The sequence below is a fragment of the Eretmochelys imbricata genome, chromosome 1 (genome assembly GCF_965152235.1).
Source record: "Eretmochelys imbricata isolate rEreImb1 chromosome 1, rEreImb1.hap1, whole genome shotgun sequence".
NCBI lineage: Eukaryota > Metazoa > Chordata > Testudines > Cheloniidae > Eretmochelys > Eretmochelys imbricata.
Window position 1 is genome coordinate 219,353,319 of NC_135572.1, and position 25,701 is coordinate 219,379,019.

At 48.8% G+C, this 25,701-nt stretch overlaps 1 pseudogene; it reads left to right on the plus strand.

Moving 5' to 3' along the window:
* The first annotated feature begins 4,962 nt into the window (after positions 1-4,962).
* The window catches only part of LOC144268801 (antigen WC1.1-like), a 38,510-nt pseudogene continuing 17,771 nt past the window's right edge, over positions 4,963-25,701 (plus strand).

Below are 25,701 nucleotides of genomic sequence, written 5' to 3' on the forward strand. Positions count from 1 at the left end.
TATTTCTTTCATGCTTAAAGTTTGGGGGTTGTTTTTGAAATAAAATGGGTGTATCACAACCATAGTAAGCACCCTACAAACACCCAGAGCTTTTAAATGTTTCATTGTCTTTACAGCACATGCTTGTTCTAAAGTATGGTGGAGGTTTGTGATCCCTTGAAACATTTCAGTTTTGAGTTAGACCCTTGTTTATTTTTGTGACTATATTATTTTAATGACTTTGAGTTGCTAGAAAGAGTGAGCCATAGCATTCAACTAACTCCTGGGTTATATTTAAACTGTCCAATAGAGTTCTACCAACTCCTGGGGATATATTTAAACTGTCCAATAGCATCTGCGAATTTCTGAGGTTTTATTTCATTTCATATTAATCAGAGCTCACCATCCTCACCCACCCACCTCCCTTACTGTGTGTGTACACCCGTCAAATTTAATTACTGATCACTAATATGATTAACCCTGATGGCAACAAGGGTGGGTAATCTCAGTCACCCTGGCTATTCCGTGGGGAGTTGGTTAAAACCATTCAGTTCAATATGGTGTGTCAGCTCTATTGTACTCAAACACATGTCTGAACCATCCCTGTTTTGTTTTGTTTTTTAAATTGTAAATGTTACCCAAAATTGAGCCAGCTAGTACGCTTAGGGAGGACTAATGACCCACCAGAATTTAGCAGAAAGCAGCACGTTTATTATCCTGATAGCTAAGCTCAAAAGAAGGGATGGGGGGTGGAGTGTCACACTCACACTCGCATACTCACGCTCCCAGGACAGGCACGGCACTGGAAATGTCAGGATCCTTCAAGGTAAGTGTCCCACAGTGCAGCGATGGACGGTGCAATGAAGGTAAGTCTTCCCAAGGCACGATGAAATGCAGCACGGTGAACCACTGGCCAGGTGGTCTGATGAAGGGCCTTCACGGGAGGTCCAAGCTTGTGAGTGCACTCCTGAGCACATGGACACTTCCCATTTTAAGAACCTCCTCCTCATGGCCTGCAACTAGAGATGACTTTGCTGCGTCTGGTTGGTCACACTCCACCCAAGCCAGTGTCCATGCAGTGTCCATGCAGTGTCCATGCATTGGGTGTGTGAGTGCTGCCTAATTAGAGTCCCAGACACCTTGTCTACCTGGGAGCTCTTCTGATCTTCCAGCTGTTCAAGCAGCCCATTCATCCCACAAGCATTCCAGGAGGGACGGGGAGGGGGAAAGCCACTTCACAGGTATTCAAAGAGGGAGAGGAGACAAAGGGGCCGGGGGGAGTGTAACAGACCTTTTGAGCATACAGGTTATACATAGCATAGTCATAGACAGCATACAGATCACTGCTGCGCCTACAACAGTAAACACATTTTTAGGGTCCCCCTCCCACACACAACATTCTACAATGTACATTTCAGCTTTTTGCTGTAAATGGGTCTCTTTTCACAAAGACACAAGAGCTAAGTTCTCACAAACTATTTTTTTTTATTTAAAAGACATACAGCTCCTTGAAAACAACCCAAGATGCTCCGTTAAAACTATTAGCTCACTCAAGGGACACAGAGACCTTTTAACAGAAACACAGATAGCCACAAAGCCCTTTTCAATAGATTTTTTTAAAATTTACAGCTACCAAGTTTTATATTGCATGTTTGTCCCCTCACCATTCTCTAATTTAATCCTTTTAGATTTCTTAAGCAGGGTTCTGTAACTTTTTGTGCGGACCAGATGGTCAATATAACGCTATAAGCAGGCATCTTCCGGTTTGGTCATTTTCTTTAAAACACTTCAGGGTCTCCACTGAATTGCACAGCATTTATCAAGGTCACCCCTTGCAATAAATATTCTTGAGTTCAGCACAGACATTGCATAGCATCACCTATGGCAATAACAGTGTTTAAGAAGCTTTCCAAACACAGCTCAGCACACAAGCCCCGGAGCTTGCAGTTGATATCCATTGAAGTCCAGGCTACACAGTCCTGGTGCCGCTGGCCTAGCACGTCTATGACACAGTTCTCACAATCTTCAAAAATCTTTCCCTAAGACAGTGATTAAGGACAGCATAAACTGCAATGCGTACAATAAAAGTATGACTTTTTTATGCTTACGATGTGGCACTGGCTCAGTTAGTTCCATGCCAAGCCTCCTCTTAAACTCCTCATAGCCATCATCCTCGGAGTCTTCTTTAACAACTTGTACTGGTGTTGAGCAAAAACAAGGTGGGCCTGGTTCATCTTCATTGTTTGATGCAACACTGTCCAGGGCCTCTAGAAAGGCATCGTCAAGCTGTCGAGGGACTTTCAGAAAAGAAACAAGTTTAAGTTCCCTCTGCTTGTTTTTAGATTTACACAACACCAGTTTCTAACCCCATTACACACATACACACACACAAACCCTCTAATGTTACTTCTAAATTGTTCATTTACCTGAGCGACGTCTTTTCTGTTCGCCTTGTCCGCCGTTGACTCCTCCGAGCTGCGTTCGCTTTCCTCCTCCAAGGGGGTGGACGACGAGAGGCCAGCACACTTATCGCGGGGTCTCATGAGCAGCTGGGTTTCGGGGTCAGGTTCTGCTGTACACATCAATGGCTGGGCCAAAGGGCTCCCATTGGCTGCTCCCTCCTCCTCCTCGGAACTCTCGCTGATGTAGTGCTTTCTTTGCGGATGGTCGAAGGCCTTTGGTGCTAAAATAAAGTCCAAAGTTTTCATGGGGGTGGTGAAGGAGTCCATCTTTCCTCTCAGCATTTCCACAATTTCTACAACACGCATTCTTAGTAACAGATGGCCTCTTCTGCCCAGGGCTGGGACTTATGGGGTGGTGGTGCTGCACTCTGATTGGCAGAGGGTGGTGGGAGGAGTTCTTAGAGAGGTCATATGACCCTCTTCTGGGCAGTTCATTCTGCCCTGGAACCTGCCCTATTTTGATCAAATCTGTTCTTGTTGTGGTCCTCTGTGGACAAAACCCATCCCAATTGGTAGAGGGTGGTGGGGAGAGTTCTTAGAGGGGTCACACAAACCACTTCCAGATGGGTCACCCTGCCCCAGAACTCCCCTAATAGGTCAAATATCCTCTCGGGGGTGGTTCCCAGCAGCTGAAACCCATCCTGATTGGTAGAGGGCAGTGGGCGGAGTTGTTAGAGGGCGTCACACGACCCACTTCTGGATGGGTCAACCCTCCCTGGAACTCCCCCTGATTGGTCAAATCACCTCTTGGAGGAGTCCTACCAGGGCAAAACCCATCCTGATTGGTAGAGGACAGTGGGAGGAGTTCTTAGAGGGGTCACATGACAGACCTGGCTTCTGGTCATGTCTCCAGATTGACCCCGGAGGTAATACCCCATAAGCAGGACTTTTGGTGACAGGTGGGTGGGACTTAAGGGTAAAGGGGCAGGGTTAACGTTTGATTGATGGTAGACCCCTTATACCACTTTGGTGCCATTTCCTTTTTGTCATTACTCTTTGTTTAAGTAGTGGTAGGGGAGAGTGAGGGGGAATGGAAGGATTGGGGCACAGAGTTTCTTAAAAATAAGGAGAGAGAAGGAAGGGGAGGAGACACATAAACACCTCCCCTGCCAAGTGTTTTTTCCAGAATCACAACAGAGCAGAGTCTCAAGGAGGGATTCAAAGGAGGATCAGGTGTTGGTTCCACAGATTTTCTCAGGGAGTTTTCTCCATACAGATAGGGCAGCATGGGAGAAAATGCAAAGGTAAAAAGTTAAAGACGTTTCCCTTAATCCAAGTATTTGTAACAGTTCTCTTGAGGAAGAGCAGGAGGTGGGTGTGGTGCCAGCCAGTCATTATTCTGTGCTATTCCCTTCCCTTGTGCCTGTTCCTTGAATTGTCTATGTCCCCTGAATCAAGTAAACTTGTTTCCAAGGAGCCCTCCTGCTGCTGATAGCACTGATGGGCATGGTGTGTGCAGGACCTTCTGCTACTGCAAGAGAGGGTCATGGCCTACTCAGGAAGCGCTATGCTCCGCCTCTACCACTAAGAATCATGGTCTAGACAGGAAACCCCAAGGCCAGGGTGAAAGTAACATTAAGCACTTACCAGTACAGGGGCCTGACTCTGGGCCCCTGGAAAGGACGGGTCCTTGGGCAGAAGGGGTGGGGCTGGGAGTCAGCCTCCCCCAGCCAGCCCATCCGTGCTCCCTGGCCTGTGCTGCCCGGGGCTCCGTCGGTGATTTAAATTTTAAATTGCTGGTCCTGGGGCAGCTGCCCCATTTGTGACCCCATTGGCAGCCTGGGTTGGGGGGCAATGATGTTAAAGCGCTGCCGTGGCAGCACTTTAACGTCATCTGTGTACGGGCCGCTACCGGCAGCCAATTTTTACTGGTATGTTGTACTGGCCCACTTTCCCCCCGCCCCAAGGCCTATTAGTGGAAGAACTGTCAATATTTCAGATGCTGCTGAGTAATTCTTCTATAAAGCTGATCTGAGCAACACAACCTGGTTCTAGTGAGTTGTCCTTGTCTGTAATTGGGCATGTCCTATACTGGGAATTGGTCTTGTAATGATCACCTTTGGCACAAGAGATTTCTTCCCTAGTTTATAAAATAACCTGCCTCTGATGTCTCCTAGTTCATGTTTAATATGATATAGAATCTATCAGGGCGAGAAACAGCACAGCTACAGTTTGTGCAGAACTTTTCCTTCCGGCTCCAGAGATTGGGGGTTACCTGATGATCTGAGGCTGTGGTAAACCTGACATCAGGAGGGGGTTCATCACTCATATATGGTGATGTTTGTTGCTTTAGAGTTTTATAGGATGTTTTAGCTGCATAAAATCACAGATAAAACCACTGATAATAACTAAAAAGGCAGATGGGTTTGCTATTGGTTCCTTCCCGCAGCTGATGCCGGTCTCTGAATCTATATATTTCCCTTCCACTGCTTTGTTGTCACTTGTCAGACACAGAGGAGCCCTGGCAGGTGTTTAGGGGCAGCCAGTGCAGTGAGTGGGGGGACAGCAAGTTAGGCTGGCAATGAAGGGACATCTCTCCACTCTGGTGCTGTGGCTTCTTCTCCTCACAATTCAGGACAGTGCAGGTAAGTCTTCTCAGAGTTTCACCAGGGGAGCTGGGTTAACTGGAACGAGGGCAGTAACTTTTAGAGTCAGCTTTTTACCATTGGTACCTGGCTTGGACGTTATGACTTTTCCTTTTGGGATTAGACCTTGCCACTGTTATCAAGGTGTTTGTAACCTTGAGTTTGGACTATTCAAATGACCCTAATGTGGGGCTGTACCTTAGAACCATTCAGAGAACGAAGCTGGTGCAAATAGCAGCGACTCACTGATCAGCACATCTCACTGGGAGCATGTTACAGCCGCGCTGGAGGGTCTGCACTAGCTGCCCATCTCTGGGTGGAGGTTAAGGTGTTGGTGATGATTTGTAAAGTCCTGAATGCTCTGGGACCAGCCTCCCTGAGAGATCCCCTCTCTCCCCGTGACGTACTGCCACAGCTCTGGTTAGCGGGGGCACCTGAGCTGGTTCCCCCTTTTTATAAAGGACAGGGGTGGCTGGCAGGGTGCTGTCTGTGAGGCCTCCAGGACTTTGAAACTTCTTGTCCCCTTTGGGCCAAAATAGCCCAAATCTGGTGACCTTCTGGGCACACTGCAACAGACACTTGTTTGGGGGTGCGGATAGGAAGGACCCAGGCCGTGTGTCACATAATGAGAAAAGGGTGGGAGGAAGTTTCTGTGGGTGTCTGTCTGGCTGATTTTCGGTTGAAATGGTCACTTCATGCTGCAGGGATTTGAGTGTTATCCATGCCGTCCGCATGCCTAGAGCCTTGGCTGGGCATCGCTTCAGTAATTTCAATCCCAATAAATACATCAATAATTTGGGATCCAACAGAAATGTCTGTTTGGTCCAGAATCCAACAGCTCCAAGGGCGAAGTCCTGGTTCCTCACTGCCCCATTCACTCACTGAAACCAGAAGAAGTTTTGCAATTTTGAAGTGAGCAGGATTTATCCAAATAAACCCAGAGCTGATTCCTCCCACACAGGTGTGTGTGTTTGTGTGTGTTGGGGTGCAGTGTGCAATGCCCTGTGCCCTTGGGGTACTGGAAGCTCTGCCAGCAGGAAGATTTATCCTGTAGGAGCCCTGCCTCCCTCCCCCAGGTTTTCTGCTGGAGCAGAGAAGCTTTGAATCCTAGCTGGAGTCTAGAGAAGCCCGACCGGCACAAGCTGCATGGCAGAGGTGCTGCATCAGGGCCTCTCACCGCTACATTGGTTTCATTCCCTCAAGGCTGCCCCTGCCCAGTTTCAGGGCTGCTCTCATTCCTCCAGCACAGAGAGGGCTGCAGGCTCCTTGCCATCCCGTGTCCCAGCTCCAGGAAGATTTAACAGCAATGCGGGAGGGGGGAGCAGATCATGAGATACATCAGAATGTGCTGGTGCGACTTAGGGAATGAATCTGGTCCAAAGACTCCAAAACTGATTAGCAATCGGATTCAAATTGAATGTGGGACCCAGATATGATTCAAATAATGCAGTGATTGGAACCTGCTGGGCTGGTGTTAGCAGCATGAGAATGATCCATGTGTCTGGCAGTGCAGTGAACTGCTCAGCAGTAGCTGGTTCATGGGAACCCGATGTGCTGCTGCGCCAGCCTGAGAAACTGACCCTGATCTTGATAATCAGCGAGGTCAGTCTAAATTATTGTCTTAGAGAAAAACCTGCCCTGATGTATATTTCATAGACAGCTCAGTAACTGTGCAGTGAGTAGGGGGCTGGAACCCAGAAAATCCTGACAAAACCAACCATCTAGCAGGTGACTTGGAGTTTATATTTCAGATTCCCAAGAAGTTCAAATATAATGTGCTGGGATTAGAGCCTATGACACAGCTGTACATCACCGGAAAGCATGGAATTCTGTGGTGACTTCTGCTGATAAGACTGACATTGCAGGGGATGGACAGTTATTACCACATGCGGGATAAATTACTGCACGATTGTGGTATGGTGTCATATAGTGATGCCAAGCACATGTTCAGCTCAGTGTATTTCTGTTCGATTTATGAGCAAATGTGCATCATCCCCTGGATATCTTTTTATTTTCTATGGGAAATTTGACAGCTTCACATGATGCAGACACAGTGACATGGGGAGCATAAAATACTCTCCAGCTATTTGTGGGATAAAGTCATATAGTGATGCCAAGAACATGCTCAACTCAAAGTATTTTTGCTTGATTGCTGAGGAAATGTGCATCATCTCTTTCATATTTTTTTTATTTTCTCTTGGAAATCTGAGTTTACTTCACATGACACAGACACAGTGATGTGGGGGAGTTCACAACATAGGGGATATCACCATGTAGCTACTCTTCCATTTACCTCAGTGCCCCAGTTCTCCTCCTTGAGGCCAGGTCAATCTTTGCCAGAAGATCATGCTTCACAATTATTGATCTCTTTACATTGTGCGGGAAAACTAATTTGTAAAATTCAGTGGGGTTCAGGCCAACAAATGAGAATATATCAGGGATGGGCCAAAGCTGCAGGTTTCACTCCCAGACCTAGATCTGAACTTCCCCAATGTTCAGAGTGCTGGGTGGGGTCATTATTCCAAGTTGGGTCACAGAAGTGGAGCCAGCATATGAGAGGTGCAGTTTGTAAAAGTGATTGTTATCCTGAAAGGTGCTGATGGCTGCCATTGGGGAGTCTTGGATCCTAAGACAATCAGAGACCTCATGAAAGCCAATGGCAGGGCGAGAACTCTCTTTTAAGCTCAACAGACAGAGCAATCAAGATCCTTTATGGAGTAAAAACAGCTGCAGACAATGGGGGCTACTACCAAAGGCACTGGGCACATGGGCAGGGCAGAGCTAAGCCAGGGATTTCCATTGTTGCCAATGCAGGGGCTAGGATACTGATCTCAGACTGTGTCTGGTGGGGGGAGAAGCCAGTAGAAAGAGTTGTGACCGGGATCTTGGAAGCAGAAAAGAAACAAAGCCTGTTGGAGCTCACTGGAGGGGCAGGCTGGGGGATTTCTGAGCAAGGAAACTGCCGGCTGTTCTTAGTTTCTACTGGGTGCAGGTAAACAGAACTGTGTGTGCACTTAGCTAGAGCAGTGTTGCAGCCTTGGGTCCTGCCACAAGTGAACATCACGGCGTTAACTCCATTGAAAAAAAGCCCCTATTTTTCTCAGTGCAGACCAGGCCCCATGGGTTCCCTGTGGGATTGCACTGAAGTGAGCTGTACCTGAATAAACGCCCCTGTGGATTGCAGCAAAGTGAGTGTTTTGTATTTCCTTGGCATTAAAGGAGCAGGATGGTCTGGCCATGTACTGGTGTGAACTGCACTATTCTCTGAGCTCCATGGAGGCTCCTTAAACACGGTGTCCCTCGCTCAGCCATCCACTGCTGCAACCAGCCTGTTCCAGGGCTCACAGTGGAACTCTGCATGTAGCCGTAACTCCTGGATATTGTAAGGATGCCCATACTTGCTCCCAGTCTCAGGGACAGTCCTGGCTCTTCACACCCTGTCCTGTGGACCAGTTCTCCCAGGCAATATCCCAGGATTGTGTGGCAGGCAGTGGCCCCTCCTCACATTCCCTGTTAACTGCCTCTCTTCCAGCATCCAGCTTTGCCTCTCCACAACCCCCACAGATACAAACAACTCTAGAGACAACTGGGAGCAGTGGTGGAGCTCAGAGCTACTGGGAGAAATGTCAATGTCAGGGAGTGGGGGCAGAGTCTGCTTCTCATGTGGGGAAGGAGCAGCCTGTATATGCAGGGCGGAGAGGCCAGATAGAAAGGGGAGAAGAGAAGGGGGAAGAGCCCAGGGGAGGCGGTGGGAAGAGACCAGTGGAAGAGGGAAATGTGTGGGGAGGTGGTGAGAGGAAAGTCCTGTGGGGAGCTCTAATGACAAGGCTCTAATGACAAGGCTCTAATGACAAGCTCCACAGAGCAAAAATTACGAGGTTATAAAAAACATCCAGTCATGTTACTCAGTATGTCTTTGGACTGCAGAACCCCCCTCTACTCCTCTGCCAGCGTGGGGGTGAGAACTGCAGACTGAAAAGTCACCATTTAATGCACCCAGATTGCACGACTCCCCCTGGCTGCTCAGCTGGAGTCTGCACTTACCCTCCCCTCACCCCTGAGATAGGAACTGCAGTCCATTGCCCAGCACTGCCTTCGCTCTGCCTCCTGGTTCAGTTCCTCTGACAGACGAAGGGCTGACTGGGAAATAGCTTTACAGCCACTGAGCTAATTCATGCAGCGTAGTTCACACTCGCACACAGAACTTCTGTTACTGTTCAGGGGTGAGTTACAGATATTGGAGACCTTCACACTGACATCAACCATTCACATCCGCTATAATGTCACCGTAACAGGGCAGGGTTGATTTAGCTATTTGCAAAGAGAAACACTTCCCAGGCTTCCCCCACCCCACCCCTGCAACTTCTCTGCCTGAGGCGGGAAAGCACTGCCCCCATTCTAGAGCCCCCTCCCCTTCTCTCCTTTGCTCCTGCCCCCTCACACTCCTGATCCCATCCCCTGCCTACTCCAGACTCCATTCCCCTCCCCAATACTCCCTCCTGTCCTCCTGCTCCAGAACCCCTCCCCTCCCTCCTGTCTACCAGCACCAGACTCCCCACACTTCATCCTGATTCCTCCATCCTTCCCAATTCTCCCTCATCTCCCCCTGCTCCAGGCTACCTCCCCTCCCTCCCATCCTCTGCTCCACACCCCTCCCCTCCTCACCCTCTTGCTGCCCTGCTTCAGAGTCCCTCCCTCCTCTCTTACACATGATCACCCCTCCCAACCCCTACCTCCTTCTTCCCCCTTTTTTAGAACCCCCCTCTTCTCCCCATGCCTCCTTCTGCCCCCTCTCTGCTCTCTCCCCCTCCCCCCTCTCCCTCCTGCCCGATTCCTCACCCCCTCCTCACTTCTCACTCCTGTCCCCCACTCCAGACCCCTCCTCTCTCCGCCTCTCCATGCAGACCCGTTTCTCTAAACCCCCTTCTCCTCCCTCCTGCCCCCTGCTCAATAACCACTCCAGCCCTATGCTCCCTGCTCCCCCATTCAGACCACCCTGTGCTCCATCTCCACTGCTCCCTCCTGCCCCAATTTCAGATCCCTGTCCCCTCCCTTCCGACTTTCTCTCCTGCCTCCCTGTTACCCCACTGCAGACCATCTCCCCACCATCTCGCTGGCTTCAGCCCCAGTGACAGTCACAGGAGATGGTGCCATTTGGAGTAAGGGAAACTCCATGAGTTGGCGCCTTCCATCGTGTTCTCACGAGACAGGTAAAAACTCCCCAAACCACCAGAGTGGGGATAAAATGGGGAGAGCTGCAGCAATGACAGCCCTGAGTGCGAGGCCCTGAGACGTGAGAAGGTGGTGCCATGAGGCAGCTCTGGGCAGGTCCCATTCTCCTGGTTCTGGGCACGGATCCCTTCCTGTCGAGCACAGACTCTGCTGTGATAATGCTGAGGAGGGGGCTCCCTGCTGCTCTGACCCTACTCTTTGTCTCTCTTTGAAGGTGCTGACAAGCTGAGGCTGGCGGATGGAGGCAGCCCCTGTGCCGGGAGAGTGGAGGTTAAACACCAGAATCAGTGGGGGACAGTGTGTGATGATGGCTGGGACATGACAGATGCTGGGGTTGTCTGTAAGCAGTTGGAATGTGGAGCTGCTGTCAGTGCCCATGACCAGGCTCATTTTGGAGCAGGATCTGGACCAATTTGGCTGGATAACATTGCCTGTCGTAGTACCGAGTCTGCTCTCTGGCATTGCAGGAACAGGGGATGGGGAGTGAATTATTGTGATCACACAGAGGATGCTGGAGTGACCTGTTCAGGTAAGAATCAGCCAACTCTGTCCTGAAAGACAAATCCCCTGAGAGAAAGGGGCTGGAACCCACAACGTGTTGTGTGCCTGTGACCCTAAGGAGAAATGAACAAAAAGCAGAGCAAGTCCTGTAATTATTATTATTACTGAACTGCAATTATTACTGTTCATGTCACTGGGCACCGAGGAGCCCCCTGTGTGACTGTGAAGCATTTTCATTATCTCATCTCCAGTTGTTTCAGTGCCATATTGTTCCTTTCCCTTTTCCCTCTGAATGGGTCTAAAAATGCAGATAGGAGAGAAAATGGAAAAGGAAAATGTCACGTAGGCTCCTAAGTCACTGAGGCACTTTCGAAAATGTTACACTCATGCTAAAATGCAGACCCAGACACCCAATCACAGAGGTACAGAGGCTGGGGCATATATGTAGCCCCTTTGCCACCCTCATAAGGTGACCAAGGAAGGGGCAGATTCTCCCAGCTTGGCCAGAATTAGATTTTGCCGAAAGCACTCCCCCGTCTGCTCTGTTACTTCTCACATTTTGGACCAACCAGTAACAGAAAATTTCACAATCTCTGATACCCTGTAGATCGAGAGTAGAATAGAGAGCTCAGCCAAAAATATACCTCAACCCTACACAGCACAGGAATATCATATTATTGCATTTGTTGTAACTGAATAGTTAACATTACAGCTACAGACCCATTATAAATTTTATTTTTAAGTTCTCTCTTCTGAACATTTAGTAGGAATAATATCTTCCCCTGAAATAACACAAGGAAAAGTAGAATATTTCCTATAGTTCCAAAAGTTTTAGCAGCTCCCCTTGGCGATGGGAGCTCAGGGCAGGGTTTAATCTCAACCCTTTCCCAGATTTTGCGTGTTTCAGTGAGAAACTTCAACATTCACTTCACATGGTTAGCGGGTGGGGGTGGGGGGTATGTGTATGTGTCACCCTTCTGCCAGGTGGAGCCAGCAGCAACCAGGGCTTGGTTCAATATCCAGAGGTTCCTTTTCAACTATATGACACAGAACCAGTTTGAGCCCCCACTCAGTAATCTGTAAAATTACACACCGCCCATGGGTGCCTTAGAGAGGCAATACTTTCCCACTCGCAAGAAGAGTCTGCGTGTAGAAAAGAAAACTTTTAATGAAAGGAGGAAAATCAGCTGACATTCATTAGGGAAAATGCTGCAAGCAGGATTCATAAACATAAAACTGTGAGCAGGGCACCCACCCCAGCATGTGTGGGGCAGCGCCTTCCACCTTATCTTCTTGAGTTCTACAACCAAAAATTCCTTTTCTCTGCCCCCTCATCACACCCCAGTCACAGTGGTTGTCCTTGGTCAGTGAAGACCCAGAGTTCAGACATGCATCTGTGAAAATTCACCTTCTAGCCAGGGAAAAAGGCACCTTGCTCTCTCTGCCACCTAAGCACTTGTTCTGGCTAGTTAGCTCACTAGCCACTGTTCCTCTCTGCTAGACATCTGGTTTCCCTACTATCACCCGTGCATATCAGTCTTCTGAGAATCCACCCAAATCCTAGTCATTGTCAGCTCTTAGTAAAGCAGGCTGGGCAGAAATACTACCCTCCTCCCCACAAGTGTTTTCAGCTCTAAGAAGTACTTAACATAGTAGAGAACTTCTAATAGAACCTCTTAAGCTCCATTTTTGAACAATGAGAAGAAAGAGATTAAACCAAACCAAGAACCCTCAGGAAGAATCCACACCTTCTGACTAACACACCCCTCTTAGATTTACAGAGGTCTAGCATTCAAGTCCCTGACTTAACAAGTTCTTTTCAACTGAGGGTGACCCCCTCATTTGGGACAGGTTAAGCACAGTTCTGCTCCCCTTTACTCATACAGTAAAGACAACAACACTGATAACAACATTTCGCTACCCCTGCATTCAGTACTAAGGTGATTTGTAACCCAACACTCGCCAAGTTGATCACTTTGAGCAACACGGCTCTATCTGCTGATATCTAGGCAGAGGAGGTGTGTTCATGTAAATACAGTTTGCTCCCAAACTCTCCTCCTCCCAGCAGCTGTCAGGGGAGAACTCATTCAGACCTGCTTACAGCTGCCATTTCCTTGTATTTTTAAACAATAAAAAGATGGGTTGGGCAGGAACTTTACAAAAATGAGCTCCATTGTCAGGACTTTGAAACTGCAGAAAACAGATCGACCGTCACCAATGTAAAACCCCTAACCTGGAAATAACAACGGCACGATGCCTTGTGCTGCCCACCGACCAAGTGCTTAGTAGGGAGTTTCTTTTTTCTCAATCTCACCAGAAGGAGAGCGCTGTATACTAACAAAGGGGCCATCAGAACAAAAGTTCTGTCTGTATATCTTTTTGTAAAATTACACTTGTGTTTCAGTTGGAGCTGCATGTTTGCAGTGGGAATAGAGTTCAGCTTTTTAACAGGGCCCTTGAAGGGCCAAGCTCCTGCATGTTTCATACCCCTAATCTCTGGCTCCTTGTTTTGAAGGTCAATTTGTCTTAGTCTTTTGGGCAAAGAAGCTTAGGTTCTCTCTCTCCACCAGATTCTAGTCCATAGTCCTGCATGTCTCAACCCCTGAATAGGGGAGGCCTCCCAGCAGAGAGTCTAAATCCCCTGTCCTGGGCTACTTCCTATTCCTGGTCTTGTTGTTTGGAGCCTGGCCCCTCTAGTTCTATTCTCTGGGTGGCTTGCATCCCATAGCGCCTTCTTGTGGATCTTGGGTGGTATCATGCTGCAGTCTCAGGCTCCTTCAGAGGGAGAAGCTGTAAGTTTGGTGACCCAGTTAGCTTCAGGGACCCAGTTACCTCAGTTTCTGGAGGCTCCTAGGTCTCCTCCACAGTCCCCCTTGGCTGGGGAGACAGTGATTACTCCCTGGTGGCTACCCCAGCTGGCAGGCTAGTGACCCTTCCCCTCAGGTAGGGAGGCGGATAGCTCCTGCCTCTTCGCCAGTCAGCCCTCAACTGAGCCAGGCTCTCTCCTTTTCTCCCCCCAGGCCTGGCATTGGCTGCATGTACAGCGGAGTGGAGCTAGCTGGGCCCAAAGGTTCCCTTTAACCCCTGCCGTGCTAGCAGGGTAGTTCCACGGGGGCTTATATAGTCTTTCTCTTGTGGTTGGAAACCACCTTGTCCTCCTGTGTAAAATCCCCTGCACAAGATGGAGTTTGCAGTCACCTGGGCAAGTCACATCTATGAATGATTCAGCTTTTTGCAGGCTGATGCCATTGTTTACATGTTAGTTTGAATGTTCCCAGGAAAACTCAGATGTGGATTGGTATCTCCCAAAGTCCATTGTCAGTTAAGTGTTTCTTGATTGGGCACTTACTGAGAATAGTCCTTTCTCCAGAAGCCGACCAAATGCTTCGCTGAGGCTACTTAGAATCAAATAAGTACATAGCCAATATTCATAACTTCAAATACAAAAATGATACACACATTCAGGCAGCATAATCATAACCAGCAAACTACAACCTTCCCCTAGACAATGATCTATTAGGTCACAGTTCATGTCAATAACATCACAACTGTAATGTGAGTTTGCTTTGTACAGACTGAGTAGAAACAGAATAAAGGACTCAAGATTGGGTGCATTCAGAATTATGCCAGAAATAACCAGTCATCTGTTGACAAACTGCCCTGTGCACTAGATATCACTGAGAACAAACTCATACGGCAGCTGTGATGGTTCTGCACCAAGCGATTTTTGAGAGATGCTGACCTGACAGAATTCTAGAAAACTTTCCCAAAAGCGACAGTCATCTTCTCATACGCAGTGTTGTTGTAGCCGTGTTAGTCCCAGGATATTAGAGAGACAAGGTGGGTGAGGTAATATCTTTTATTGGACCAGTTTCTGTTGGAGAGAGAGAAACTTTTGATGTGACAGAGAAGAGCTATGTGTAAGCTGAGAAGCTTGTCTCTTTCACCAACAGGAGTGGGTCCAATAAAAGCTATTACCTCAGCCATTTTGTCTCTCTCAACCCCTTCTCGTCCAGTTTCACTTTTCATTTCTGGTTGGATTAATACCAAACTTTGTCAAAACATTCTCCTCTGCCAAGGTCCTTGCCTCAGTCAGTGCACGGGCTGGACGGTGACAAGGGAGTGAAGCAGGGATGCACAGTGACAGAGGCTGTTGTTTGTAGGCCCACAGCCTCATTGGTTGCAGCATTGGCGATCCCTCCATTCCGGGATGATCTCTACCACAGATTTACATCTGGGTCCTTTACTCAGGAGTCCGATCCTGGAATTATAGATCTGCCCACAGTAGGTACAGATGTTTCCTGATGGGTCAGCTGCCTGTTGGGAGAAAAGAAAAGGAGTACTTGTGGCACCTTAGAGACTAACCAATTTATTTGAGCATGAGCTTTCGTGAGCTACAGCTAAGTTCTTTTTCTTTCCTTCCTTCCCTCTCTCTTTTCAACTTCGAGGGCAGGGCACTTCTCCTCAAAGCAGGCCACTGCCTGTTGGAGGATGTGGCATCACTGAGATCGGTTGGTTGCTTGCTCCTCCCAGCTCGTGATGAGTTTTCTTGAGATACGCTTTCAGTGTGTCTTTGTAGGGTTTCCTCTGACTACCACGGGATCTCTGACCATTGGTGAGCTGAGAGTAGAGGGCTTGTTTTGGGAGGAGAGAGTCTGGCATCCGCACACAATGTCCAGCCCAGCGGAGTTGGTGAGTGAGGATCATTGCTTCAATGCTGGTGACATTCGCTTCAATGAGGATGCTGGTGTTAGTGCAGTGATCTTGCCACTTGATGCAAAGGATCTTCCAGAGGCATCGTGGGTGTTACCTCTCCAGACTCTTGAGGTGCTGTCGATAGGTCACCCAGGTTTTGCGTCTATAAAGGAGTGTAGGAACAACAATTGTCTCGTAGACCTGGATCTTGGTTTCCTCCTGTAGGTCACGGTCTGCGAAAATGCGCCAGAGCAGTTTCCCAAAGGAAGCAGTTGCTCACTGGATCCTGTGCTGGATCTCACTGTCCATTTTTGCATTTTGAGAAAGTTGGCTACCGAGGTAACAGAAGTCCTCAACTCTCTCCAAAGTCTGTCCCTCGATGGTGATTTGTGGTGGCTCATGTGCAAGGCCTTAAGCAGGCTGATGGAGCACTTTAGCTTTCTTGATATGGAGCAAGAGTCATAGGCTTCGGTAAGTTTGTGCAAAAAAATCCAGTGTGGACTGAAAGTTATTCTCAGTGTGCGTGACGATGACACAGTCATCAGCGTTTTGAAGATCAGTCATGGACACCCTGAGGACTTTAGACTTTGAGCAGAAATGTCAAAGATTAATGAATAGCCCATCCATTCTGTATTGAATGTCAACTCCAGTGGGGAGGAGGTATTTATCAAGGACCAAAATGACTGCTAAATACATGGAGAACAGGGTTGCGGCAATAAAACTTCCTTGCTTAACCACAGTTTTGATGATGAAAGGATCCATCTCCAGGCCAGAGAACAGTGACAGTCATCTCATCATGAAGAAGCCTTAGGCCCTTAATAGATTTTGAAGGGCAGCCAAATCTGGCCAGCACCTTCCACTGGGCTTCATGATTGACAGAATCAAAGGCATTTGTCAAATCAATGAGAGCCAGGTACAGGTCCTGATTTTGCTCCCGAGACTTTTCCTGGATTTGGTGGGCAACAAAGATCATATTGGTTGTCCAGGAGGATGGTCTGAAACTGCACTGAGATTCCGGCAATATTTCCTCAGCAAGGGGAAGTAATCGGTTTAAGAGGATATGGGCAAGAATTTTCCCTGCTGCAGACAGCAAGTCAATGCCACGATTATTTCCATGCTCCAATTTATCTCCTTTCTTAAAGATTGTAACAATGTTGGCATTTCTCAAGTCTTCTGGAATCTTCTCATTACACCAAATTTGAAGAAAAATGAATCTCCTGACAACATAGCTCTGAGGATCATTGGAGCACCCAAGCCCCTTCACTGCAAGAAGGTGACGGTCTCTGAAGAGGGGCTGCACAGTGGCAAGATGTGTAACCAATAAAATTATGCTGAAATTCTGCTCCTGGCTGCTGTGGGCCAGAGTGGCACCAGGCACTAGAACGGAGATGAGGGAGACTGTATCCGCCTATTAGGCCCAGGCAGTGTGGGAAGGAAGCTACCTGAATTGAATGCAGACCGGGGTGGCAGGGGAAAGTAGATGAGGATAAGGATGCAGGGGGAATATTCTGAGCCTGGAGGCAGGTGGATGGAGAGAAAGTGGGACTGGGAGAGAAAGTGGGAGATGGGGACTGGCTGGGCAAGGAGCCTGGGACTGGGAGGAGGGGGAAAGAGACTACGACTGGCTAGGCAGGGCAATTAGGACAGGAAGTGGGTGGGGAGAGACTGTGATGTGCTGAGCAAGGAGCTGGGGGAGACTGGGACTGACTGGGGGAGGAGTCTGGGACTGGGAACCAATGGGGAGGAACTGGAGATGGGTGAGGAAACAGACCAGATGAGGAACCAGGGTGTCAGGGGAGTCTAAGACTAACTGGGTGACGAGACTGGAATAAGCAGCCAGAGTGGGCTGTGGGAGACTGAGAGCAGACCTCCATGAACATTTAGTACATGGCAAGCTGGGGTGTAAATCTACCCTGTACTGTCCTGCCATGCACCGAGTGTCCATGTGGATGGTGTGGCTGAGCACTGAGGCCTTGTTTACACTAGTGCTTAAGTTGATGTAAGTTACATCGCTCAGGGGTGTGAAAACAACACCCCCTCCCCCGAGCAATGTAACTTACGTCGACTTAAAGCAGTGTCTGCATCGCACTATGTCAGCGGGAGACGCTCTCCCACCAGCAGAGCTTCTGCCTCTCGATGAGGTGGACTAATTATGTAGACAGAAGAGCACTCGCCCATCGACGTAATGCATCTTCACCAGACGCTTTAAATTGTCTCCACTGAGTGTGCAGCAGGCTAGTGCGGGGTAAATTTACACCCCAGTTTGACACAAGCTAAGTGTGTGTAGAGAGAAACCCTGAGACAGGAAGAGGCATCCAGGGAGGGGAACTGGGGCTTGGGGCAGACAGGACAACCCAAGGCAGGGATAAGTGTGAGAAACAGATCAGCTGAGGACCCCAGAGGGGAGGAACAGCACAGAGAATAGGGGGAAACGGGGACTAGGCTGGGGAAGCCAGAGGTGAAGTTCAGGCTTGGCTTGTCCAGGAGCCTGGGCCTGGGGATGAGAAGCTTGAGGAGTGGAGACTGGCACTGGGTAGACAAGAAGAATGGGACTGGGACACAGAGCAAGGGATGGAGAAGAGACAGGACCGATACAGGGACTGCTCGGAAGGGATGGGGCAGAAGGGGTTAGGCTTCGGGGAACAGGGGTAGACGGGTCTGTCACTACCAGAACACACACCTCTCCAGAGCCTGGAATGGAAGCAGGATCCCTGAGTTTTGCCATTCCCCTGCTGTCAGCAAATATCTGTCAAACCCTTCAACAAAATTTTCTGATCCCGCTCAAGTGCTGGTCCACAAAGAGGATGACAACCTACTACTACTGTCAGTTACGCCGTTAGCTGAAGTGGCAGTGGTTTCTGTGGTGGATCTAAAGGTTCCAACCCTGCTGATGACCCATGTGGGTGTCACAGGGTTGCCATCTTTCTCATGGCTGGTAACCGGATCCTTGAGGCTCTACCCCCTGCCCTGCCTCTTCCTCCCAAGGCAACGCCCTTCTCCACCTCTTCCCCCAAGGCCCCGCTCCTGCTCCACCTCTTTCCTCAAGGCCCCGCCCCTTCTCTGCCTCTTCCCCTCAAGGCTCTGCCCTCATCGCTCGCTCCCCCTCTCCCCTCATCACTCGCTGGATCGTCTCAAGCAGCCGGCCTGCAGGTACGAAGCCGCCCTGGCTGAGCAGGGGCTGGCACCGATTAATGACCCGGTTCCCCTCCCCCCCACCCCCGCATGGAATCCAGATTTTTGCTTCAGGTGTCATTTAGGTCCCTTTTTGACCGAACTTTCCAGTAGAAAACCAGGCACCTGGCAACCCTAAACGACACCCGGACACAGAAGCCAAAAAACGGACTGTCTGGGTAAAACTGAGACGGGTGGCATCCGGAGGGTGGCAACATGATTCCGCATCTTAGAACTTCTGTTTTTTCAGTTTGCTTTTTTAAAAACCTCAGAAATTATGCACAAAACATTACTTTTAAGGAACATTAAGTTTGCAAAGTTGAGCTGTAAAAAATAACAAAATGCAGAATTAAAGTTGTCTTTGTAACTTTATTTTGGCCCACTTGTACATCTGCATTAAGATACTGTCTTTAATTCCATGATAAAAAGCTATTTTCTCCATGAGACCCCTGCCTCATTCAGTGCACAGGACAGACAGCATGGGCATAGTTTGGGAGGGTGCAGGGGGGCATTGGCAGAGGAAAGGCCTGGGGGGGACATGTGGGGTCGGTGCAGGGAATGTGGGGGGATGGAGCCACTTCTCCTGAGGCTGAGAGTAGCTGCTCCGGGTTGTCGCTCTGCAGCTGTGCACGGCTGCCTGGGTCCTAGTGCCTGCCCGTTTCCGGTAAAGCGGTGAGTGCCTGCAGGGGGCAGAGGACACTGGGAAAGGGGGAGGGGCATGGGGCAGCGGGCAGGTGAAGGGGGTGGGATGGGAAGAGAAGGAGAGAGAGGAATGGGAGCGGGGAGCAGGAGCCCAGCATGTGGCGTCCCCTCGGCAGCAGCAGCCCCAGCAGGGAGGCGGCTGCAACGGCCCTGGGAGGCCCCAGAGCAGCAACATCTCTGCAACAGCCGGTGCTGGAGTGGCCACAGCTCCCAAGCTCAGGGCGCTGCAGCAGACAGCAGCAGCTGGGGCTCACCCATTGAGCCATCCTGCCCCGCCCCCAGCCCTGGCAGCCCAGAGACCACTCCAGGCTGGGGAGGGGGAGGGAGAGTCAGTGAGCCAAGATAACTGGCTTCAGCATGCACGTGTGTGTGTGTGTGTGTGTGTGTGTGTGTGTGCGCGCTCTGTCCCCCCCGAATACAGCAGTCAAACTACGCCTGTGCTCGACAGGGCTCTGAATCAGGGTTGGTTGTGGCGCGAAGGAGGCTGTTCTGTGTAGGACCCTGCCTCATTGGTTGCAGAACTGCAAAGTGTGCTGTGTGTGAGGCAGGGGATTGCAGAAAGAGAAAGGAGGGTCTCTTGTTAAGGCAGCTGAATCCTGCCCTGGGGAACTGGATTCTCTCCCTGCCTCTGCCACAGAGATCCTGTGTGATGCTTGGCAAGTCTCTGAAACCAAATATTTCACAGGTGGTCATTAATTGTGTGTTCCTCATTTTATGGGTGGCCCCTTGTAACCGTGGGGGTCTGGTTGCAGAAGTGCTGAGCATATGCTGCTGTAAACTGAAGTCAGTAGGTCAGGGGTGCACAAACTACGGCCCATGGGCTGGATCTGGCCCCTCAGGGCTTTGGATCCAGCCCGTGGGATTGCCCCCCGTACTGCCACAGGCCCCGCAGAAGCAGCTAGCACCACGTCCCTGGGACCCCGGGTGGTGGGGGGGGCGGGGCAGAGGGCTCTGTGCATTGCCCTTGCCTCCAGGCACCGCTCCCCGCAGCTCCCATTGGCTGGGAACGGGGAACCGCAGCCAATGGGAGCTTCGGGGAAGGTACCTGGGGCGTGGCAAGGGCAGCGCATGAAGCCCTGTGCCCCCCTTCCCCCAGGGGCCGTGCAGGGATGTGGTTCCGGCCGCTTCCCAGAGCGGCGCGGCATGGGGCCAGGGCAGACAGGCAGGGAGCCTTCCCTGGCCCCGGTGCGTGCCGCTGCCACCCCGGAGCTGCTTTAGGTAAGCAGCGCCAGGCCGGAGCCCGATCCCCTCCTGCACCTCGCCCCCAAACTCCCTGCCTGCACCTCGCACCCCTCCTGCACCCCAACCCCCTTCCCTGAGCCCCCTCATACACCCGCACCCCTCCTCTGCCCCAATCCCTTGCCCTGAGCCCTTTCCTGCACACCGCACCCCCTCCCACACCCCACACTCCCTCCCGCACCCGAACCCCCTGCCCCAGCCCTGCATACAATTTCCCCACCCAGAGGTGGCCCTCGGCCCAAAAAGTTTGCCCACCCCTGCAGTAGGTCTTCTGCTCTGAACATACTAAGTGCTGTATAATGCTAAGGAATCTGAAAAATCAGGACCTGGGTGTCTCAAGTTGGGCACCCAAAATCAGTCGACACTTTTGATCATTTTGGCCATAGTGTTTCTGGGCTTCAGTTCCCCTATGTAAAATAGAGATAACAATACTTCCCTGCCTCCCAGGGGTGTTGTGAAGAGAAATTCTTTAATGTTTGTGAAGCACTCAGCTACCATAGGAATGAGCGCCATAGAAAAGCCCATGAGGAAATGAACAATTCTATTTTGGGAGTTCAGTTTGGATGATGTGCAGTACATAAGGGCTGGGGCCAAACATTGCACAATGAGTATAAAAAGAATGATTGACCATCCACCCATTCAGTCAGCACCACGTGTCCTGTGCACTGAGTGAGGCAGGGGTCCTGGGGCAAAAATAGCATTTGATGGTGTAATTAAAGACTGTATCACAATGGAAATACAAAAGGGACTAATTAAGGTTACAGAGGACAACACGAGCCTGGCATTCTGAATGTTTGAGTGCTTGACTTTACAAATTTAACCTCCTTTTAGAAACATAGCTTTATAGATTTTAAGGGCAGAAGGAAGCATTAGATCATATAGTCTGGCCTCCTGGGTAACAGGCTTCAGAATTTAATCCAGTTACTCCTTAACCAATTTTAAGGAGTAACCAGTTACTCCTTAAAAATCCAGTAATTTTTGTTTGGCTAAAGTACATCTTCCAGAAAGGCATCCAATCTTCATCTAAATACTTCAGGAGGTGAATAATCTTCTGCTTCCCTTTTTAGTTTGTTCCAGTGGTTAATTGTCCTCGCTATGGAAAATGTATGGCTTACTTCTAATATGAATTTCTCTGGCTTTAACTTCCAGCCATTTGTTCTTGTTTTGCCTTTCTCCACTAGACTAAGGAGGCCTCTACATACCAGTGTTTTGTCCCTGCGCAAGTACTTCTACACTAAAGTACTTATACAGTATAATCACGCCACCTCTTGGTCTTTATTAAAAATAAACAGACGGAGCTCCTGGAATCTCTCACTACAAGGCATATTTTCAAGTCCTTAACTCATTTTTGTGGCTCTTCTCTGCACCCTTTCCATTTTTTTTTAATATCCTTCTTAAAATGTGGACAACACACTGGATGCGGTATCGGTCCCACCATACTGTATACAGAGGTAAAATCATGTCCCTGGTCAGAAATTATCCAACAAAATGGAGCTTCATTGGAAAATGCTGGTTTGTTGAACTGGACATTTCCCATGAAAGCTGAGTCGGGTGCAAGGAACTTTCTCTAGATCACAGGCAGGGTTGTGGCAGAAACCTGCATGGTTAAGTGCCATCTGGCTTGGGGGGCTCCAGCCAGCCCTGCCATGCAGACTGCCTTGGGGCCAGGTACCCCAGTCTTCTCAGGTCAGCTGCTCTGGGATAGCTGCACCCTGTAGACTGCCCCAGGACCAGAGACCCTGGTCTTCTATAGTCTGCAGCTCCGGGGAAACACTGCCATGCAGAAGGGAGTCCCAGCTTTAACCAGGGCTCAGCTCCCAGCTCCACAGCAGGGAATTTAGAAATCCTGGGTGGGATCCTGATTCCCAAGGTCTGCGGCTCTGAGGCAGCCCTGTTTTGCAGACTGCCCCAGACCGGGGACCCCAGAGCTTCGGTACTCCCAGGCCAGCTGGCTATTTGGGACCCCAGCTGGCCCAGGAGTCTGGAAGCCCAGGGGTCCCCAGCCCAAGGCAGTCTGCATGGTGAGGCTGCCCAAGAGCCACAGATCCTGGGATCCCCAACAGCAGCTGAGAGAAATTGACATTTTTGTTTTTCTCTTAGCACTGGAGGTGAAACTGACAAGAATGTCAGTGTCACTCAGAATCTGCTGGTGTCCCTGGGAGCAAATTTCATGTCAGACACACCATGTGTTGGTCTTTCCAGAACAAATTTGAGGGGATTTCTGGTTCACAGGAAGTTTTGAACTAGCAAAATTTCCTGTGAGCTGGAAATCCTGCGTTTCAGCCAGCTCTTCTCACTGCTACCCTGTTTAAACCGCCAAGGATCACCTTCGCCTTTTCACAGCATCACCCTGGAAGCGCTAGTCCCATTGCTTGTCCACTATGACCCTGCATAGACCATGGGAAATATCTGTATTGTTATGTATATTATGTGTACTTCTGTTTCTTTTATTGCTGTTTTGCCATTTTTTACCAGGTTCAAAGAGTAACTCCTGCTGGAGCTCCCCACATGTTCCAGCAAGGCAGACAATGGCTACAGAGAACCCAGTCACTGGTGCTTAACTGACAATACGGGTGTCAAGGCCTTTGAACTTTTGCCTCTGACCAAGCCGGGCACCCCTCCCCCGCTAGCTTGGGATTGGGGACGGGCCCTTCAAGTGGGAAAATTAAACAAAGAGCTTGGGAACTATGAAAAGGGGAGCCCTGATGAACAAAGAGGGAGAGGCAGGGTCTGCAGGGAAAGAGATTGAAACCCAGTCCCCACAAGCAGGGGTACCTGGGATAGGTTGGGCCAGCCCAGGTTTTGAGGGAAATGCTGAGGATTACGTAAGACATATGCCCGTTGGCCTTTAGTTGCCTTAACACTTTTCTCTCTGGTCACTGTGTTCCTATGGATACATAAATAATATCACTCTCCTGGGCCTGGTACTATTCAATATTTTCATTAGTGATTTGGATGGTGGAGTAGAGAATAAACTCATAAAATGTGTGGATGACACAAACTTGGGAGGGGTCACAAGCTCTTTAGTGAGAGTATTAGAATTCATAATTACCTTGATACATTGGAGAATTGGTTTGAAATCAGTAAATTAAAATTCAGTAAAGACAAGTACAAAGTACTAGACTTAGGAAGGAAAAATGAAATGCAAACAATCCAAAATGGGGAATAACTGACTAGGCAGCACTACTGCAGAAAATGTTATGGGGTTATGTTGAATCACAGACTGAAATGGGTGATGCTGTTTTGAAAACAGGAAATGTTATTCTGGATTTTATAAACAGAATTGTCATATGTAAGACAGAGGAGGTAATTGTCCTGCTGTACTCAGCACTAGTGAGGCCTCAGCTGGAGCAGTGTGTCCAGTTTTGGGCTTTCTCTCTACAATGGGTAGGTAGGACAAGAAGTAATCCATTTAGATTGCAGCAAGGGAGAGTCAGGTCAGATATTAGGAAAAACTTTCTAAAAATAAGGACAGTTAAGTACTGGAACAAGGTACCAAGGGAGGTTGTGGAGTCCCCGTTGTGACGTTGCACTCCATATGTTTTATGGAAATATGCTTATGAGTGTGAATATGATGTAACTGGAATATGCTTTATGCAAAAGTTCTCATTTAAGGTATCAAAACAAAAGTTATAACCTACTGAATATATTCCTCCTATTTGTAAGTATGTGTCATTCTTGTATCTGAAGCTAGAAATATGAAGTATGACTCTGAGGTCAGATTGTAATTATGTAAAGTGTGGGCAATTAATGGTGGTTTAGAATCTTGATGGCTCCCATTGACTACGACAATTGTTTGTAGATGGTTTATTTACCTGCAAGCCTTCCTGTGTACCTGTGGGCCAGCCTGTGGGTAATGAACAATGAGGTCTCACAGGACATCCATCTTAAATCCATCTTAAATCTGGTACTTTTCCATTTAGAAGGAGGGGTAGGGACAAAAGATTCCTACCTTGTGCCAAAGCTATAAAAAGAGGTGGAGCAGGACAGATGGGGCTGTCAGTCATGAGAAAGCCCCTGTTTTCCACCTCAGATGTCTGGTGGAACTAATAAGGACTGTAGCAGGGGACAGGATTGGGCCCAGACTAGAAAGGAGTCTAGTCTGGGAAAGAAGCTTATTGGAACATCTCTGAGGGTGAGATTTTACCTGTAATCAGTTTCTTAATGTATTAGGCTTAGACTTGTGTGTTTTTTATTTATTTTGCTGGATGACTTACTTTGTTCTGTCTGTTATTACTTGAAACCACTTAAATCCTACTTTTTATTCTTAATAAAATCACTTTTGTTTATTAATAAACCCAGAGTAAGTAATTAATACCTGGGGGAGCAAGCAGCTGTGCATATCTCTCTGTCAGTGGACAACTTATGAGTTTACCCTGTATAGGCTTTATACAGAGTAAAAGGGATTTATTTGGGATTTGGATCCCATTGGGAACTGGATGTCTGGATGCTGGAGATAGGTGACCTGCTGAGCAGTTTTTGGTTGAAGTCTGCAGCTTTTGGGGTGTGGACCAGATCTGGGTGTGTGTTGCAGCAGGCTAGCATGTCTGGCTCAACAAGGCAGGGTTTTGGAGTCCCAAGCTGGCAGGGAAAACGGGCTCAGAGGTAATTTCAGAACATGAGGTGACAGTCCCAAGGGGGTGTCTGTAACCGAACCCGTCACACACGTCATTGGTGACTTTTAAGAATAAGTTAGACAAACATCTGTCAGGGATGGACTAGGTATACTTAAACCTCTCTTGGTGTGGGGGGATAGACTAGATGACTTCATGAGGTTCCTTCCAGTCCTACATTTCTATTTATTCCAAGATTTCATAAGCTATTCAGGCCTGCTGATTTTGTAAAAAAGTTTATCCCTACTAGATACTGTTTAACATCCTCCTTAGTTACCAACAGACTGCAGAGAGGTTCACCCTCTTCACATAGTATGAATACACTTCCTGCTTCTATCCCAAACCAGAAATGTTTATTGAACACTTCTGTCTTATTTGCATCATTATAAATTATTTTACCATCTCCATTTGTAATGGGCTACACCTTTGTTAGGATTTGTTTGTTTGTTTGTCTTTACTCCTAATATACTGAAAAAAATGGTCATTATTGTTCCTAGCCCTGCCAACTATGGAGTTTTCCCT